Here is a 19,687-nt window from a genome sequence, read left to right as displayed (position 1 = left end):
TTAAGGGCCCCTGGCCGGTAAATGATGTCGTACTCGAAGGTGGAGAGCTCGATCCGCCACCTAAGAATCTTATCATTTTTAATCTTCCCCCTCTGTTTATTATTGAACATAAACGCTACCGACCGCTGGTCGGTAAGTAGGGTGAAACGTTTGCCGGCTAGGTAGTGGCGCCAGTGGCGCACTGCCTCCACGATGGCTTGGGCCTCCTTTTCCACGGAGGAGTGTCTGATCTCAGGCCCTTGGAGGGTCCTTGAGAAGAAAGCTACGGGCCGCCCCGCCTGGTTGAGGGTGGCCGCCAAGGCGAAGTCAGACGCATCACTTTCCACTTGAAATGGAGTGTTCTCGTCCACTGCCTGTAGCGTGGCCCGCTCAATATCCTGCTTAATGCTTTTGAAGGCGGCGTGGGCCTCAGCAGAGAGCGGGAAAGAGGATGCTTTCAAGAGGGGGCGGGCTTTGTCGGAGTAGTTGGGGACCCATTGGGAATAATAAGAAAATAACCCCAGGCACCTTTTCAGGGCTTTGGGAGTGTTGGGCAGGGGCAGCTCCCGTAGGGGGCGCAATCGGTCGGGGTCTGGCCCGATTTCCCCATTCTCTACCACGCTGCCTAGTATGCAGAGGCGCGTGGTGTTGTAAACGCACTTGTCCTCGTTGTAGGTGAGGTTGAGTTTTTGTGCGGTTTTCAGGAACCTCTCGAGGTTCGAGTCGTGATCCTGCTGGTTGTGACCGCAGATGGTGACGTTGTCGAGGTAGGGGAAGTTTGCCTGGAAGTGGTGGTCATCGACCATGCAGTCCATCTCCCTCTGGAAGACCGAGACCCCATTCGTCACCCCAAAGGGGACTCTTGAGGAATTGGTAGAGGCGTCCGTTCACCTCGAAGGCGGTGTACGGGCGGTCCTCTGGTCTGATAGGGAGCTGGTGGTACGCTGACTTGAGGTCGATGGTGGAGAACACCCGGTATTGGGCGATTTGGTTCACCATTTCTGATATGCGGAGTAGCGGGTAGGCGTCTAGTAGGGTGTACCTGTTGATCGTTTGACTATAGTCGATCACCATCCGTTTCTTCTCGCTACCCCTTACCTCTACCACTTGGGCACGCCACGGGCTGTTGCTGCGTTCAATAATGCGCTCTTTCAGGAGCCTGTCTACCTCGGTCGTGATAAACCGCCTGTCCTCCCAGCTGTACCTCCTGCTTTTGGTTGCAATTGGCCGGCAGTTAGGGGTAAGGTTCGCGAATAGCGAAGGCGGCTTTACCTTCAGGGTAGCCAGACCGCACACTGTGAGGGGCGGCTGGGACCCACCGTACTTGAGCGTGATGCTTTGGTGGTTGCACTGGAAGTCCAGGCCCAAGATCACGCTCGCACATAGGTTCTTCATGATTAATACTTTAAAATTATCATATACAGTTCCGTTAACGCACAATTGTACCGTGCAGTAACCCAGAATGGTCGATGTCTGGGTTTTATCAGCCATAGAGATGGTACCCTGAGTAGGGACCACCTTTAGGGAGAGTTGTTGTGCCAGTTCTGGGTGGATAAAGCTCTCCGTGCTTCCACTGTCAATTAAGCATTTAACCCGGCATCCGTTTACCTCGATGTCCACCATTGATCTGGATAGCGGGTGCGGCCTGGTCTGGTCCACTGTGACCGATGCCACTGTAGGGCCCTGATCGATACAAGATGGCGTCCACGCTGTCTGCTCACAAGATGGCGGACCCCACGAGGTCGGGCAAGATGGCGTCCAAGATGGCCGCTCCCACTGTGCACACGCGGCGCTGGCGGGTTTTCCGGCGGTTGGTTTTCCGGCGGGGTTCCCTCTGCACACCTTCCCGAAGTGCCCCTTCTTACCGCACTTAAAGCAGGTGGTGCCTTTCGCCGGGCACAGGTTTCTGGTGTGCTTTGGCTGCCCGCAGAAGTAGCAGTTGGGTCCCTGACGCGTCGCGGCTGTCGTAGGGCTTCTGGGGGGAGAGCGGGGCCCAGCCGGTGTCGGGCTGTCGGGCGGGGAAGATGCCTTCCAAGATGGCGGCGCCCTCGGTGCACACGTGGCGGCGTGGACGGCGCGGGCTGAAGAGTAGGCGTCCGAGTTTCTCTGGGCCACATCCAGGGATCGCGCGGTGTCCGCAGCCTGTTTCAGGTCCAACCCCGTTTTTTCCAGCAGTCTTTGCCGGATGTAAGTGGAGCTGAGGCCTGTGATGAAGGCATCGCGAACAAGCTCGTCAGTGTACACTGCGGCTTTTACATCTCGGCACTTGCAGTCTTTGCCAAGCATTTTCAGGGTGCTTAGGAACTCCTCCACCGATTCCCCAGGTCGCTGTGCGCGGGTAGCGAGCAGTTGCCTAGCATACACCTCATTCGTAGGCTGCTGGTAATGCGCCTTTAAGATGTCGCAGGCGGCCAGGTACGTCTCGGCGTCTTGGATGAGGGGGTAAACCTGGTGGCTTACCCAATTCCGCAGAATTCCGTGTCTCATCCTCGCAGCGTCCGTAGCGTCTTTGACGGCTGCGGAATTGTCCAGGAAGAATTCCATACACTCAAACCAGTGTCCGAAGCGTGCTGATGCGTCCGGAGCATGTTGATCCAAATCCAAACGCTCGGGTTTCAGGAGTTGATCCATAGTGTTGAAAAATAAGTTAATAAAATTGATGTGCCTCAATAATTCCGAGACTCGAAGTTAGCAGAACAAAAACAAGGCTTTTATTAACTTAGAAAGTAACACGTAAGAGAGAGAGAGATGTCTTCCTTCTGGAGGCTGAGGCCAGACTGAAGCTAGCTTACAAACGGGGCCAGGTATGGGCGGAGCCCTACACACAGCACATTCCAGCACATTCCAGTATACAATACAGCACATTCCAGTACACAATACAATGAGGTCTGGGGGAAGGGAAATGACACTGAAACCGATCTCAGTCACAGGCAGTGGTGAATGGAATATTTCATCACACTCCTTATGTGGCACGGTGTCAAATGTTGTTTGATAACGCTCCTGCGAAGTGCCTTGGAACATTTTAGTAAGTTAAAGGCGCTATATAAATACAAGTGGTCGTTGTTGTTGTGGTTTTTAGATATGAAACATTAAAGAACAGAAAGCACTGTGACATTTTTCTTTGTAAAACCCCAAGGTATCAGCTTAACATAGGCCTGCAACCTGAGCTGTCCATTCAAAGATTGCTCTTCCATTGTCAAAGCAGGATATAACCACTGTGCTTCATGCAATGATTACAACTTGGGAACTGCTGTAGATACGCTCTGCGGTTCAGTGGCATTGAAGGTAAGAGGTCAATGCCCTGTGTCACTGCTCTCTCCCATAAACAGTCTGAGTGTGGGTAAACAAAATTCAAACAGCGTTCACCGGATTTATCTCTTCTCCTGACTTCCTCCCACATGCCTCACAGTTCTACTGTGTGGGAGGAAGTTGCATGTAGGGATGCTCAGTGCAGAGATAGATGCCTCCAGGCGTCAGAAAATTGTTACGGTAAACGTAAAACTCAAAGTCCTTGTCTAGTGAGCAGGGAAAATAAAGCAAAAATCTATACAGAAACTAGATGCAAATGCTTCTCACTCTGTGCCATGATTCCATGAGTACAATGAATGGCACAATGGATTTTTCATGTTCCCTAATTGTTTCCCTTTTTCTCTTGAAGGTTGACTCATCCTGGGACACATAAGAAATAGGAGCAGGAGCAGGCCATCTATAGTGGAGTAGGTGGCTTAAAATAATATGCAAATCTCTTTGAATGCAGTTAACCGTCTTTGTAGCATTGCAGAAGTCGCCATTTATCTCCAGAGTCATGTCCTGACCTTATTCAAAAGCACAATGGTATTGGACACTCCTCCCAGGGAGGCCACCTTACGCTATTTGGGCTTGACATTATGTAAAGGATAGTTCAAGCACAGAATGGTTACAGCACACAAGGAGGCCACTTGGCCCGTCGAGCCCGTGCCGGCTCACTGCAAAAGCACTTAAGCTATTCCCACTCCTCCGCCCTGTCCCCGTAGCCCTGCAAATTTGTTAACTGTTAACAGTGCTTGGCTGGAACCTCCTGAGCACTTTAACGGTTAAGCCATCTTTTTTATGTTTTGAGAGTGGGCACAGTCCCACTCCTTCTCTCAAAACATGGGAGCCGAGCTCTGTGCCGGTTTTGAAAACATTGGCAATTAATAAGATCATGGCTGACCTTCTACCTCGGCTCCAAATTCCTGACCTATCCCCATATCCCTTGGTTCCCTTAGTGTCCAAAAATCTATCATCCATAGATCTCATCTAAGTGGCCATTTTGCACATGTGAGTTATACCAGACTGTTCAGCGATGTGGAGGGAGGGGGAATTGCACAGACCTGAACTGGCTCTTTCCACACCGGTTCAATTTCAGGGATGAAAACCCAGGCTGATTTTTTTCCCCTCTTTGGGCTTGACTCTATGTAAAGGATAGTTCAAGCACAGAATGGTTACAGCACATACGGAGGCCACTTGGCCTGTCGAGCCTGTGCCAGCTCTCTGCAAGAGCCCTTAAGCTAATCCCACTCCTCCGCCCTTTCCCCATAATGAAGCTAAGTTATAGCGCCACCCAATGTTACCTCAGCTGAGATCAACTTTAATGCACTCTACTCTATCAAAACAGTGAGGGAGCCCAATTATCAAAATGTAACTGCACTGTTGAATTCATGATCATATATTTTCTATTGAAGTTATCAGCCCTTATTCAGAGTTGGCAATAACCGTTAATTCGTTCTCAATACTCTAACATGACTGTTGTCGAGCATTTCCAGCACAAAGAACGAAAATCATCTTCAGAAATGTTGTAGCTTTCAAATGTCCTTTTCTTCCAGACTTGGTCCAAATCAATAGGTTTGTTTTCTTTAAGTATTTCTATTGTAAACATCTTGAAAGTTCTCAGGCGTCACGCCAGCTTCCATCAATTCTATCTGCAGGGACTGAAGTCTTGGTTACATGTGAATTGCCTACAACAAACGCTTCCATGCATTAGAGAACTCAAACTATCTAGCTCACTGCAAGCAAGCAACTCAGCTAACAGAATTTACACTTGTATCTTGCTGGATCACATCGCTCAGACATGTCCCAAAACACTTCACATAACTATGGATTACTTCTGGCAGCGATCATTGTTGTTATGTAGGCAACACAGCAGGCATTTTTCACACAGCAGGTACTAAAAACAGCTAATACCAGTTAATATATTTTTGGCTGAAGGAAGAATGGTTACCAGGACGTCTTTAACGTCCACACAAAGACCACGGGAAGAGGCTGACGGGATCTTGTTTTAATGTCTCATCTAAAACATGACACCTCTGACTATGTGGCACTCCCTTATTACTGCACTGAATTGTCAGCCTAGGCATGTCCTTGGTGTGGGACTTAAACCCACAACCTTCGACCTCAAGATGTGAGTGTGCTACCAGTTGAGCCAAGCTGGCTGATCATGAGGTACCTGGATAAATATAGATGAGAAGGCCATCGGTCCCCATTAGCTTATCTATCGAGAAAAACTGCAATCCCCAGTCACAGCTTCCAACTGTATGTTAAATAATTTCAATATTTTTGCCTTTGTTGTCTTATTCAGAATTCCATTCCAAGTGTTGAATAATCTTTTGTGATTGCTGAATTAATCTTAATTTTGTCAATTTATGGGTTTAAACATGTGCCCTCTCTCCTTAATCTCATAATTTAACTTGAAGTTGTGTTCGGGATTTATCTTTCCATTTCCATTTGTGGTCTTGCAGATTCCCTCTCAGCCACCACACTTCGAGGCTGAGGTGTCACATAATTCAGTCCCCACCCATGCCAAGGATCAGCCTCGAGGCTCTTCCCTGAGGAGCCTTCATGGCATGAATGTCACTCTTGTGTGATGGAGCCCAAAAGTGGAGCCAGTACTCAAGGTACCGACTGAATGGAGCAGTATACAGTTTTAGTATGTTCTGATGAAGGGTCTTCGACCTGAAATGTTAACTCTGTTTCTCTCTCCACGGATGTTGCCTGGCCTGCTGAGTTTTTCCAGCGTTTTCTGTTGTTATTTCGGATTTCCAGCATCCGCAGTATTTTGCTATCATTTTAGTATGAAATCCTCTGGCTTGCATTCTCTTGATTTAACGACAGAATTCATTATTGTATTTGCTTTGTTGATTGCTGCTTCACAGGGACTGGTCGCGTTAAATGCTGAATCCACTAACACCCATAGATCTCTTTCAGTGTCACCTCTTGCTAGTTAAATACCATTCATGAGGGTAAAATTAACTGTTGGCGATGCTGTTCTATGAATGTTTAAGGTACCAAATTTCTCTCGCTTCTGTTGGATGGAGGAGCTGACCAATTTATAATAAAAATGTTAACACCTCTATTAAAACAGTGCGGAGAGGAAGGAGGTACCAGTGGGCTGGGCATTGGACAACAACATCGCTAGCAATAACTTCCTTCCGATAGTGTGTGCATGTCGCCCACTTTTTAGTGTCCACTTATCCATATTGACTTCACCCGTTACCGTGACAGATGTTACTCGGTTCTTTTTGTAGGTCCCTAGCTGCTTCATCGCACTCAACTGCCTCCCCCTCTGTGGCTTATCATTGTCTGAGAGTTTGACTAATTTGTCTTGAGCTTCTACCTCCAAGTCGTTGATGGTTGGAACATTAGGAATTCCACAACTGATCCCAGGGCAATCTGCTCAGCATTTCCCCCATCCCAACATCAACCCCCTGTTTCTGTCTCTTCAGTCAATTTCTTGTCCGGTTCTAGGTTTCATTTGATTTTAAGCTCCTTTTAGTGTCTGTCGCAGCCTTTAATATGGAACCTTCTGGAAATCTTTGTAAAGAAGAAAGAACTTTGATTCATATAGCATCTCTCATGCCCTCAGGACACCTCAAAGCACCTCACCCTCACATGCAGTTAATTACTTTTTGAAGTGCAGTCACAGGTCACAGTTGCTACACGGGCAAACAATTTATGCACAGCCAGATCCCAAAAACAATCAATGAGCTGACTGACCGGTTTGGTGGTGTTGGTTGATCTTTGATGAATGTTGCCCAGGATACTAGGAAAATAGTGCCATGGGAGCTTGTTACTAACTAGCAGTTACCCAACTAAAGAGACAAATGGGACCTTGGTTAAAGATCTCATCTGAAGACAGCGACACCAACATTGCAACTCTCCATTGATGTGCCAGTCTAGATTGGGTGCTCAAGTGGGAGGAGGATGACTCCATGACCTCTGACTCACACCACATCACATGACTTTCTATAGTTCACTTGCAATGTCACTTGCTCAAAAAAGTCAAGCTCCTCTTTAAGGTTGTAGTTGCCCCGAAGCAAATCTCAGTAGAAAATCCCTTTGATTGCAGGAGTTAATGCACCACAAGGTGTGCTGTTGTATCGTATCATCTACAATGTTCCCACGTTCAACCCCTGGGGCTGTGCTGAATCAGTTGATCGCAACTGAGGTATCAGTAGGTGCGCTCGAATCCCTGTCGGTGTCCTCGGAAGGGGAAAATCAAGTAATTTCCCAGTCCTGGTCGTTACCCTGTTACCTCTGCTGGAAAGTGCATGCTGAGCATCTTGGGATGCGGCTCCACAATACAGGTGCCGTGTCAATGCAAGTTGTTGCTGTTGTTGTTGTATGGGCATCGGGTGACGACAAGATGAGGCTCAGCTGCGATGGCCTCCAGCGATGACTAACCTGCTGGGCGAGTTAGCAGGCACCCGTGGAATTACACTCCAGTGTGAGTCAGGGCCTTCAGATCATTTTTCCTGTGTTGAGACGGTAAGTATGTAGAAGCCATTACCATGGTTGCTCAGTGCATTCTTCCGAGGTTACACAGGTAATCACAGTGGCACTAATGATTAGAGAGTGACATTCCCCGACCCCAAGCGCCACTAAATGAATGGATAGTCACCTTCAACAGCGGCTCCCGACCAGAAAGCTATCTGTTGCCACGGCAATGTTTCTTTACTTTTAACATTTCCAAATATATATTGAAATTCAGTTTAGTGCGTAAATGTAGTTTCGAGGCTGTTTATTTTTATTATTGCTTTCCAATTGTGGTAAAGATCCAGAGAACCAAGTGTGAAATGCTGGTAAAAATGTTATTCGGAGATACTGGCTTCAGAGTTCAATTCGTTTTTTCTCAGCTTGTGGCAGAGTGTGGGAGGGAGTCTCAAGGAAGGTACTCTCAATATGAAGGTGAGTGTCTTCAAGTGACAAACTGATATCATGCTTTAGCTTATGGTTAAAGGGTAAAAGTAGAACCTGCATCTTTATAATAAGCACTATTTTACCTCTCACAACCATCATCTGTGTCCTATCTGCCGAGTCTGTCAGCTTCCTACTTCCTCAGTGCTCAGGGCTCTGAGATTTCTCCTTCCTAATTGGTTATGTTCCACTTTCCTTAGCCACTGATTGCAATTTCACAAAACCCTTCTTCCAGTTATGTTCTACCCAAAATAAAAAGTTCTGTACAATCACATTCTACCCCCAAAAATTGGGGTAAATATTATGTGCGGATGATATAGGGGGCTGGGTGGGTGGTGGTGGACTGCTGGGAGCAGGAGGGGCAGTTACTGTTAGACGTACCCTCCAACTTATAATGAGCAATGCCATGGGAGATAAGCGAGTGGATTATAAAATGTCCGGCGTTCTTCCTCTGCACACTGCAGGGAATGACAGTTCTTGTATGTATTGAATCATACCATGTGTTCCTTAGGAACATAGGAACAGGAGGAGGCCATTCAGCCCCTCGAGCCTGTTCCGTCATTCAATCAGATCATGGCTGATCTGCACCTCAACTCCATTGACCCGCCTTAGCTCCATATCCCTTGATACCCTTACCTAACAAAACTCTAGCGATGACAGTCTTGAAAGATCCATCCTACATGTTGCTAAAGAATAACAGGCCCCTCCCCCATTATTACATACATCTTTGTAATATTATACCTATCTCTAATATTGTAAATATTTTACATGCCATCACTTTACGCCCATCACATTTCAAATGTGAAGTATGCTTCTGATGCACATTTTTGTCATAGTTCCCAATGAAATTTACATTTCTTCCACCTGACTGGTTGATGTGAGAATTTATTATTTTATTAATTATCAATTAAATTAAATTTCAATTCCTTGCATCCAACTGGCTGATATGCAAATGCATTCATTGTGATTCAACTGTATAAAATGTAATTCAATCATATGCAAATTTCAGGGAAAGCAAAAGGCAAACCATTCAAATCACTTAAAACGCTTCTTGAAATTTCAGGGAAAGCAAAAGGCAAACCAATCAAATCACTTAAAACGCTTCTTGAAAAAAAAATTCCTTCCATTAATTGTTTTCTTTGGTCCTTTGGCGAACCACACATGTAAAACGCAAAATTAACAACATATGCGACATGATAAAAATGTGCAAAGGTTACGTATTTCATAGTAATATGGTTAAAGTGCCTATTAATTTATTTTATTTGAATCGCTTCAATATTTGTGTCCGGGAGCCTCAATCTCCCTGAGAAGCATTGATCTCCTTTCTTCCCAAGATATCCCGATCAGGTTAACAGACTGAACTACATCTCCCAGCAGCCACCTGTGCCTAGAATGCCCACAAAGCTGCTTGGGGTAAAAATCTCCAGAATGCATGGGTAAGATTCAAAAGAGACTGTGTTGAGTTTGAGGTATGAACTGGAAATAACATTTATAATGCAACAAACTGATTCCAAATCTACACAAATCTGAAAAAAAAATAAAGTTACCAATAAATTTGGTTAACGTTAGAAATATTTCCTTTTCGTAAACGCAGTGGCCAAACAATTGCGAGAAGCGCAGTGACCTCTGCTCCCCATTCACCAACCTGTGACCTCTGCTCCCCATTCACCAACCTGTGACCTCTGCTCCCCATTCACCAACCTGTGACCTCTGCTCCCCATTCACCAACCTGTGACCTCTGCTCCCCATTCACCAACCTGTGACCTCTGCTCCCCATTCACTAACCTGTGACCTCTGCTCCCCATTCACCAACCTGTGACTGGAACCTTGTTGGGAATATTGTGTTTCACATCCCATAATGTTCCCTTCCTCAGAAACAATGCATTCCCTGGCTTTGGTGAGAATTGCCATCCAAAATTCGCTACTGTAATATACAATTATATTTTGGGCAAAAATTAATTGACATTTTCATGGAAGCAACAGTTGCAGTCATGCTTTCATTACATTCTGGAGCAAAACCTTTGCTTTTTCCTTTTGGTTTTCTCCCCTCTTCTCTTGAAAACTATTACACGAGCTATGGTACAGGCCCCCCGGGCACTGGGCACTGATATCATGCCCAAGTGGCCATTCTTCACGTGTGAGCCTAGTCAGCAAGTGTTAATCGACTACACTATCATGGGAGAGGGGAGAAGGCTGTTCAGGCAGGCCGTTGGTCTCCGATTCTTTCTGCTTCTCCTCTTCTTCCAAAATAATAAAAATAGAAACATAGAAAAATAAAAAATAGAAAAATAGGAGCTGGAGTCGGCCATTGGGCCATTCGAGCCTGCTCCGCCATTCAATATGATCATGGCTGATCTTCTATCTCAATACCATATTCCCGTGCTCTCCCCATACCCCTTGATACCCTTTGTGTCTAAAAATCTATCTATCTCCTTCTTAAATATATTCAGTGACTTGGCCTCCACAGTCTTCTGTGGTAGAGAATTCCACAGGTTCACCACCCTCTGAGTGAAGACATTTCTCCTCATCTCAGTCCTAAATGTCCTACCCCGTATCCTGAGACCGTGACCCCTTGTTCTAGACCCCCCAGCCAGGGGAAACATCCTCCCTGCATCCAGTCTGTCTAGCCCTGTCAGAATTTTACATGTTTCAATGAGATCCCCTCTCATTCTTCTAAACTCTCGTGAATACAGGCCTAGTCGACCCAATCTCTCCTCATACGACAGTCCTGCCATCCCAGGAATCAGTCTGGTGAACCTTCGCTGCACTCCCTTTATGGCAAGTATATCCTTTCTTAGGTAAGGAGACCAAAACTGCACACAATACTCCAGGTGTGGTCTCACCAAGACCCTGTATAACTGTAGTAAGACATCCTTGCTCCTGTACTCAAATCCTCTTGCAATGAAGGCCAACATGCCATTTGCCTTCCTAACTGCTTGCTGCACCTGCATGTTTGCTTTCAGTGACTGGTGTACAAGGACACCCAGGTCCCTTTGTACATCAGCATTTCCCAATCTATCACCATTTAAATAATACTCTACCTTTCTGTTTTTCCTACCGAAGTGGATAACTTCACATTTATCCACGTTATAATGCATCTGCCATGTATTTGCCCACTCACTCAACTTGTCTAAATCGCCTTGAAGCCTCTTTGCATCCTCCTCACAACTCACAATCCCACCTAGTTTTGTGTCGTCAGCAAACTTGGAAATATTACATTTGATTTCCTCATCCAAATCATTGATATATATTGGCCCAGAAATTCAGGTTGGGGGCTTCCCGCGGGTGTAAGCCCCCGACCTGTACTTACCTTGCGTGCCAGCCGTTGAGCTGTGGGCCCCCGTGGAATGCCGATCCGGGGCCTGGTCCAGCTGCCGGCGCACAGTGCTTGCGTATCCCAGGGGCGCAGTTAGTTCGATGCATCCCCTGGGATCATGTGGGCCATGGGGAGCCAATCGGAGCAGGGACTGCTCCATTCATAAGTTTGACAGGAAGAGCTGTCAAAACTTAAATACTATGGGCCCCAAAACATCACTAAATCTTCAAATAAATTTTTAAAAAACATCAGATTTTTTAAATAAACTATAAATTACATGAAATAACTATTTTAAGCAATAATTTAAATTTTTGAAAAAAATAATTTTATTTTTTAACGGGGCTAAAAATAAACTTACCTTGCTTTAAAGTATTTAAAAATAATAAACCTGTGGAAAAAATGCTTTAATTTTAATTAATTCACCCCTTACCTTGTAAAAAGCAGGCCTTACGCCTGCTTTTTAAATGTGTAACTTTTGGAGACTTACCCTCCCGGGAAAACCTGCAACAAAAAGTAAGTTCGATGCGCACGCGCAGCCTCTCCTGCGCACGTGTTCGACCTCTTAACCCCTGCTTTCAGGGGAATGGAAGTGCCGGTTTCCCGCGCAGGAAACCGGCACTTCCATTGGGCCTATGGGTGAGTACCCCGTGCGTACTCACCCGTGGAGACCCGAATTTCTGGGCCATTGTGAATAGCTAGGACCCAAGCACTGATCCCTGCGGTACCCCACTAGTCACCGCCTGCCACCCCAAAAAAGACCCATTTATTCCTACTCTCTGTTTCCTGTCTGTTAACCAATTTTCAATCTGTGCCAGTATATTACCCCCAAACCCATGTGCTTTAATTTTGCACACTATTCTCTTATGTGGGACTTTATCAAAGGCCTTCTGAAAATCCAAATACACCACATCCACTAGTTCTCCCTTAACTATTCTACCAGTTACATCCTCAAAAAACTCCAGTAGGCTTGTCAAACATGATTTCCCTTTCATAAATCCATGTTGATTTTGTCTAATCCCATTGACATTTTCTAAGTGTCCTGTTATCACATCCTTTATAAGAGACTCTAGCATTTTCCCTACTACTGATGTTACCGGTCTATAGTTCCCTATTTTCTCTCTCACTCCTTTTAAATAGTGGGGTTACACTTGCCACCCTTCAATCTGCAGGAACTGTTCCATAATCTATAGACTTTTGGAAGATGACAACCAATGCATCCACTATTTCCATGGCTACTTCTTTTAGTACTCTGCGATGCAGATTATCAGGCCTGGGGATTTATCAGCTTTCAGTCCCATTAATTTCTCCAGTACTATTTTTTTACTAATACTAATTTCCTTTAATTCCTCCTTCTCATTAGACACTTGGGGGGAAAAATTCGGTATCGCCCCGCTTGGGGCGTTAGTATTGGCGGTGCGCAAAGTTTAGCGCCAGGCGCGGGTTCTCAGCCACCTCGAGCGATGTTGGGTTGCAGCGCCCCTGAAGGTGATCGCGGCGCTAAATCAGGCACTGCACGATAGTCTTAAGGCGCTAACCCGGCGGCGCAACGCAATTTCTCCATGGGCGGGCGCAGCATAGGTGCTGTCAATAATCGATTTGACCTAGACACGCTGGCGCCGGTCAGCTCTTAAAGGGGCGGATCGATTCTCACCTGCAGCCACACTCTGCGCCTTGTAGGCCTCAAAATCGACAGTGACCTACCTGTGGCGGCCAAAACTTCAAGGACATGGAGAGGGTCAGGGAGAGAGCGCAGCACTTCAGCGAGGGGGCATTGGATGCTCTAGTTGGCGCGGTGGAGCGCCGGCAATCTGTGCTGTACTTGGAGAATGGCAGGAGGCCTAATCAGACCGAATACCGCAGAGCTTGGAGGGAGGTTTCCCAAAGAGTCACCTCCAGCAGCATGGTGCCCAGGACTCCTGTACAATGCAGGAAGAAGTTCAACGACCTCACTCGGGTCGTTAGGGTGAGTGCCTTTTTCAGATTTATCTTCATCCCTCCATTTGTACCTCACTTTATGGCCAGCGGGTGCGCGAAGTCCCAATGGCCAGCTGTCATCCAGCACCCATGGCCCTTTCTGGAAACACACACTCACATTCAGCTCAGTGCATAATGTAAGGGCTATTCTACCATGGAAGGCATGTGATGTCAGCTCAGGCCAGCATGTTTCATCACACCCCGTCCTTTCTCTTGCAGGCCAAGCTGGCGAGGAACTGTAGGCAGCAGCTTCATACCAGAGGAGGCCCGCCTCACCTGCAGACCCTTACAGACCTGGAGGAGCGAGTCCACCAGATCGTTGCAAGCCGAATGAGTAGTCCCGTCGCCTCTGGAGCTGCCGACCCCATTGTGCCCAATGATGGTAAGGTCATCACCTTTTTGAACTCACTCCTTCCACTTGTTCCCCCCACCAGCATGCTTTTTCACTCTGGACCCAAGTCAGAGCATTGCAGCACTCATGCATCCCTTGCTGCCACCCTGTCCTTTCACTAAAGCCACTCTTCAACCTCCCTGCTTTCAGATGCTGCATTACAAGCTCATGAGCTGGGCCCTCAAGCTGCCACTGCGAATGACTCGGGAGACGATGAGCAGGAGGAAGCTGGACCATCCGTACCACCCTCAGGCGAGCCAGCCCATCTGCAGACTGGGGAGACTACTTCCCTGGAGGGGAGCGGGGGGGAATGCTCTGAGGAGGATCCAGCTCCAGGAACCAGCGGCCTGCAGCAACGCGAGGGGGGTAGGGAAGCTTGGGGGCCATCTCCCCGGAGAGCGAGTCGGGCCGCGAGTGCTGCTGCACAGAGCGTAGAAGAGGTGCGTGCCCTCGCAGAAATGAGTGCCCAGGCTGGGCTGAGGCACACTGAGTTCATGGCTGCAGTGGCAAGGATGCCTGAATCCATCGAGACACTGGCAAGGAGTGTCCAAGACTTTGGCGCAGCACAGGCCAGGAGTGTCCAAGACTTTGGCGCAGCACAGGCCAGGAGTGCGCAGGACTTTGGGACAGCACTGGAAAGGATTGTCCAGGGTTTCACCGAAGCACTAGCACCTGCCACGCAAGTGCTGAGTGCTGCCACGCAGTCACTCACTGGTCTCATGCAGACGCAGATTGAGGCCACGCGAGCACTGACTGCTGCCACCCTCGCTGGATCGGGCAGGATTACCCGGGGCCCTTGCAGCACCACAGCAGGCCAGCAATCTGTGGACCAGCCGATTGCTGCGCATGCTGCGGTGCTGCCCCGTCAGAGTGCCAGTGTGTCGGCCGACCAGGGAGCTGCTGTCCGCTCTCAGGATGACAGCATTCCTGATGCCACCACTGGCATGTCTCCACTGCAGCTGCCACCACCTGTAGGAAAGACTGCTTCCGCCCATGCAGAGTTGGAGCAGTCAGCAGCCGGGCCCTCCAGGCCCAGAGCTCGTCCAGGCCGTCCCTCAGGGGCATCTGCACTTTCGGACAGTCAGCAGGCCTCCCCCAGCCTTGCTGCAGCCACTGGGGTCCCATTACGGAGGAGCTGCAGGGAGGGAAGGGGCCAATCTCACAAGCAAAGCAGATCACCATCGAGGGGAAAAAAGTGAAAGGTGCTGCTGATACCTGTTATTTGTAGAATTCAAGGCCGAGGATGCTGGTCTGAATGTTAGTTATGTTTTGGACAGTCTCCCGGGTGTGCGAGTCACTTATGTGGCAGTCTGTTTTGTTGTGTCCGTGTGTTAATAGAGACACTGAAGGCAGGAGTTGGTTTCACAGGTGTTTACTGAACAAAGTCTGGAGGTGAACTAACTGATACAACACAATATACAGGCTTATATAGTCCGAGTGGCCATTACCGGCATTACAGTACACAGGGGGCTCTTAAAGGCACATACACTACAATTCCTCCCCTTTTAGCCAACCAGTACATAATATTTTAAGTAATCATTAATTACATGTTACAAGAACAATAATCTACACATTGCTGCAGTTAATCAATTATAAGTCAGTCTCTCTGGAGGCTTCCTGACTCGGTCCGGATAATGCCTCGGTGGTGTCGTAGTTTCTGATGGTGTAGTAGGTTCTTTTGGCAAGGCTGATTCGGCTTGAATGCCAGTGTCGGGTTCATCTGGTTCCAGTATCGCCGGATCGGAGGTAGATACTATGGGTATCTCTACTTCATCATTAGGCATATAGAGTTGTGGTGTAGGTTGTCCCTTTTCGGATGACTCTATGATTTGGTCAGCATGGCGCCTTATTATGCTTTCTCCAATGTCCACGGTATACATCAGCGGTCCTAGTCGTGTGCAGATAGTTCCAGGCTGCCATTTCTCGGTACGGTAGTCCCGGGCCAAAACTTGTTGACCTATCTGGAAGGTTCTAGTTGGCCTTTCATTCATGCCTTAAAATTGCCGGTTCTCCACGTCCCTTCTGATGTTTGGCTTGATCAAATCCAGCCAGCACCTTAGGCTTCTATTGAAGAACATCATGGCGGGAGTTTGGTTTGTAATCATATGTGTTGCATTCCTGTATGCAAACAAGAAGTTATCCACCTTATGCTGAAGTTTTATGTCTTCATTACCCATGGCCTTTATGGCCTTCTTGAAGGTCTGGACAAACCTTTCAGCCAATCCATTGGTGGCGGGATGGTATGGGGCGGACGTGTAGTGCTTAACCCCATTGTTTTTTAAGAACTTCCTGAATTCTTCGGACACAAATTGCGGTCCATTATCAGAACAGATCTGTTCAGGCAGCCCATTCCTGGCAAATATGGTCCTTAATACTGTGATGGTTTTTTCCGTGGTGGTGGAGGACATCTTTATTACCTCCGGCCACTTGGAGTGTGCATCAACCGCGATTAAAAATATTGAGTCCATAAATGGACCAGCAAAGTCGATGTGTACCCTTTGCCATGGAGATGAGGGCCACTCCCATGGATGTAGAGGGGCTTGTGGTGGAGCGTTTTGGACCTTCTGACATCCTAGGCAGCTCTTGGTCATTTCTTCGGTGTCTCCATCGATACCTGGCCACCATACAAACGCCCTGGCTAGGTTCTTCATTTTCACTCCACCCAGATGCCCCTCGTGAAGCTCCTTTAGAACTTTATCCTGGAGTTTGGGTGCAATCACCACTCTGGATTCACACATCAAGGTTCCTCGGCACACTGACAGCTGTTCTCTTCTTTGCGAGAATGCTGGCAACAGTGGTTCGCCATGTGCTGGCCATCCCTTCACTGTTAAATCGTAGACTCGTGAGAGAGTCGGGTAATTTCTCGTTTCCCTTTCAATGGCAGAATTTGTTACTGGTAGACATTCGACTATGGTAGAGTGGAACATCTCCACTGGGTCTACGGTAGGTGCCTCTTCTACCGTTGGCAACGGTAGGCGCGATAAACCGTCAGCATTCCCATGCTGTTTTGATCCTTTGTATTCTATGTTATATTGGTGTGCCCCTAGAAAAAGGGACCACCTCTGTAGCCTTTGCGCTGTCATAATGGGAACACTCTTTTTAGGGTTGAATATGGAGATGAGGGGTTGATGGTCAGTCAACAAGGTAAATTTTTGTCCGTGTAGGTAATGGTTGAATTTCTTCACTCCCCATACCAGGCTGAGTGCTTCCCTGTCGATTTGGGCATAGTTACGCTCAGCTGAGTTCAATGAGCGTGACGCAAAAGCTATCGGCCGTTCCGAGCCATCAGGGAATCTATGCGATAATACCGCTCCTATGCCGTAGGGGGATGCATCGCACGGCAGTCTGATTGGCAGTGATGGGTTGTAATGAGCCAAAACTTCCTTGGACGTGATTAAGTCTTTGCATTTATGGAAGGCACGTTTACAGTCTTCGCTCCATTTCCAAATTACTCCTGTTTGTAGCAGTTCATTAAGAGGGTGCAGAAGAGTTGATAAGTTCGGTAAAAATTTATGATAGTAATTTATTAATCCCAGGAACGACCTTAATTGTGAAACATTTTCAGGTGCTGGGGCTTTTATGACTGCTTCAATTTTTTCAGGTGACTTATGCAACCCTTCCTTATTAATTATGTGGCCACAATATGATATTTGATTCTGGAAAAATTCGCACTTGGGGCGATTTGCGCGTAGGACCCGTTCTCTCAGCCTAGTGAGCACCTGCTCCAAATTGGCAAGGTGCTCGTTGTCGTTTTCTCCTGTTACAAGGATGTCGTCTAGGTAGCATTGAGTCCCCGGAATCCCTTGGAGGTCTTGCTTCATAGCTCTTTGCCAGATAGCTGGAGCTGATGCTACTCCGAAAACCAGTCAATTGTACTGGTACAGGCCTTTGTGTGTATTTATCGTGAGATACTTTTTAGAGGCCTCTTCAACCTCCATCTGTAGATATGCCTGTGCCAAGTCAATTTTGGTGAAACGTTTCCCTCCGGATAGTGAGGCGAAAATATCTTCTATCCTCGGAAGAGGATACTGTACCGTGTGAAGGATCAGGTTTACAGTCACCTTGAAGTCTCCACAGATGCAAATTTTTCTCTGTTCTTCAGATTTATCATTATTCAATGTTTTCTTCATGACCGGGACGATGGGTGTTGCCCACTCGCTCCAATCTATCTTGGATAATATGCCTGCCTTTTCCAAATTCTCCAGCTCTGCCTCGACTGCTGGACGAATTGCATATGGCACCAGCCTTGCCTTAAAAAACTTGGGAATTGCCGCATCTTCCACTTTTATTGAGGCGGTGATGCCTTTCAAGGTTCCTAGTTTCTCTTGAAACACTTCCTTGGCGTTGGCCAAGATGTCTTTTAATCGTTCAGGTATGACGTCATCATCATTTTTTTCCTTACTGGTCACCGTCAGTGCCTGAATGGAGTGCCAGTCTAAACGTATCTTCCTGATCCATTCACGTCCCAACAGCAGTGGACCACCATCTTGTAGAACGTATAAATACAACTTCTGTATTTCCTTGCCGTTGTATACAACAGGCACCCTTATTTTTCCTTTGAGGTATACTTTCTGCCCCGTATATGTTTTCAAGATAATGGATGTGTCTTTTAAAGGTATATGCGGAAATAGCCGCTCGTAATCCCGTCGATTTACGACGGTCAGAGCTGATCCTGTATCTCGCTCCATTTTAACTGGGGACCCTGCTATCGTGAGGGTAACCCAAATGGTCTGGTAATCTTCTTTGGCAATTACATTATGTAATTTGAGACCGCTTAGTCTCTTGTTTGCGGAGTCGCTATCGCTCTTCTGGTCTTCGGAGCTACTGTCCGTCATCATTTGTACCTTTCTGTACTTTTCTTTATTGATTTTTTTTTTTCCTGTCCGTGGATTTTTTTTGTCCAATTCGGCATACCCGTGCAATGTGTCCAATCTTTCCGCATTGCCTGCATGCTTTGTCCTTGAACCAGCAGTCCCTCTGGTCATGGGTGGATCTGCCGCAGCGATAACATCTCTCGAAACCCTGTGTCATTTCATGGGTGCCGAAGTCCTGTGTCTTTTGCTGTACCTCTGCAGCTCCTCTTGCAGCTGCTTCGTATGATACAGCCATACTGAAAGCCTTGTCCAGTATCAAATCTTTCTCAGAAAGCAACCTTTTCTGTGTTCCTTCACTTAGGAGACCGCAGACGAATTTGTCTCGAAGATAATCTGCCAGTCCTGCCCCGAATTGGCAGTGCTTTGATAGCTTTCTTAATTCGATGAGGTAATCAGCGTTACTTTCATTCTTGTGTTGATTCCTCTTGAAGAATTTGAATCATTCCGCTATCAGCAGCGGTGTTGGGTTTAAGTGCTCCTGTAGGGTATCAACAATTTCCTTAAAATTCTTGTCCTTTGGTTTGGCTGGAGTGATTAAGTTTCGTAACAGCCCGTATGTCTTTGCGCCCATTAGATTTAGAATTACTGACGCCTTTTTATCATTTTCTATTCCATTTGCGGTGCAATATACCTCCACTCTTTCCACATATGTGGTCCAATCCTTTATATCGTTATCAAAAGCATCAATATTGCCAGCCTTAGGCATCCTGGAAAAAAAATGGCGCTTCCGTGCTTTTCTTTCTTTCCTGCTGAATAGATATGGCGCTTCCCATGCTTTCCCGCCGCTGCTGCCGATGACAACGCTGTTTTCCGCAGTTTTAAAAAAAAAATATTTATTTACAGGTGGAGACTCGTTCCCGCCGGACTCTCTCTGCTAGGTCCGAACGCCGACCTGCTTGCAGCGCCGGCCGTCTCCCGAGTGCTCCCCCCCCCCCGTCTGTT

The sequence above is a fragment of the Somniosus microcephalus genome, chromosome 25 (assembly GCF_052327205.1).
Source record: "Somniosus microcephalus isolate GS21.2 chromosome 25, FLI_Smic_1.0, whole genome shotgun sequence".
Lineage (NCBI taxonomy): Eukaryota > Metazoa > Chordata > Chondrichthyes > Squaliformes > Somniosidae > Somniosus > Somniosus microcephalus.
The sequence above is the reverse complement of the archived record's forward strand: the minus strand, read 5'-3'. Positions refer to the sequence as shown.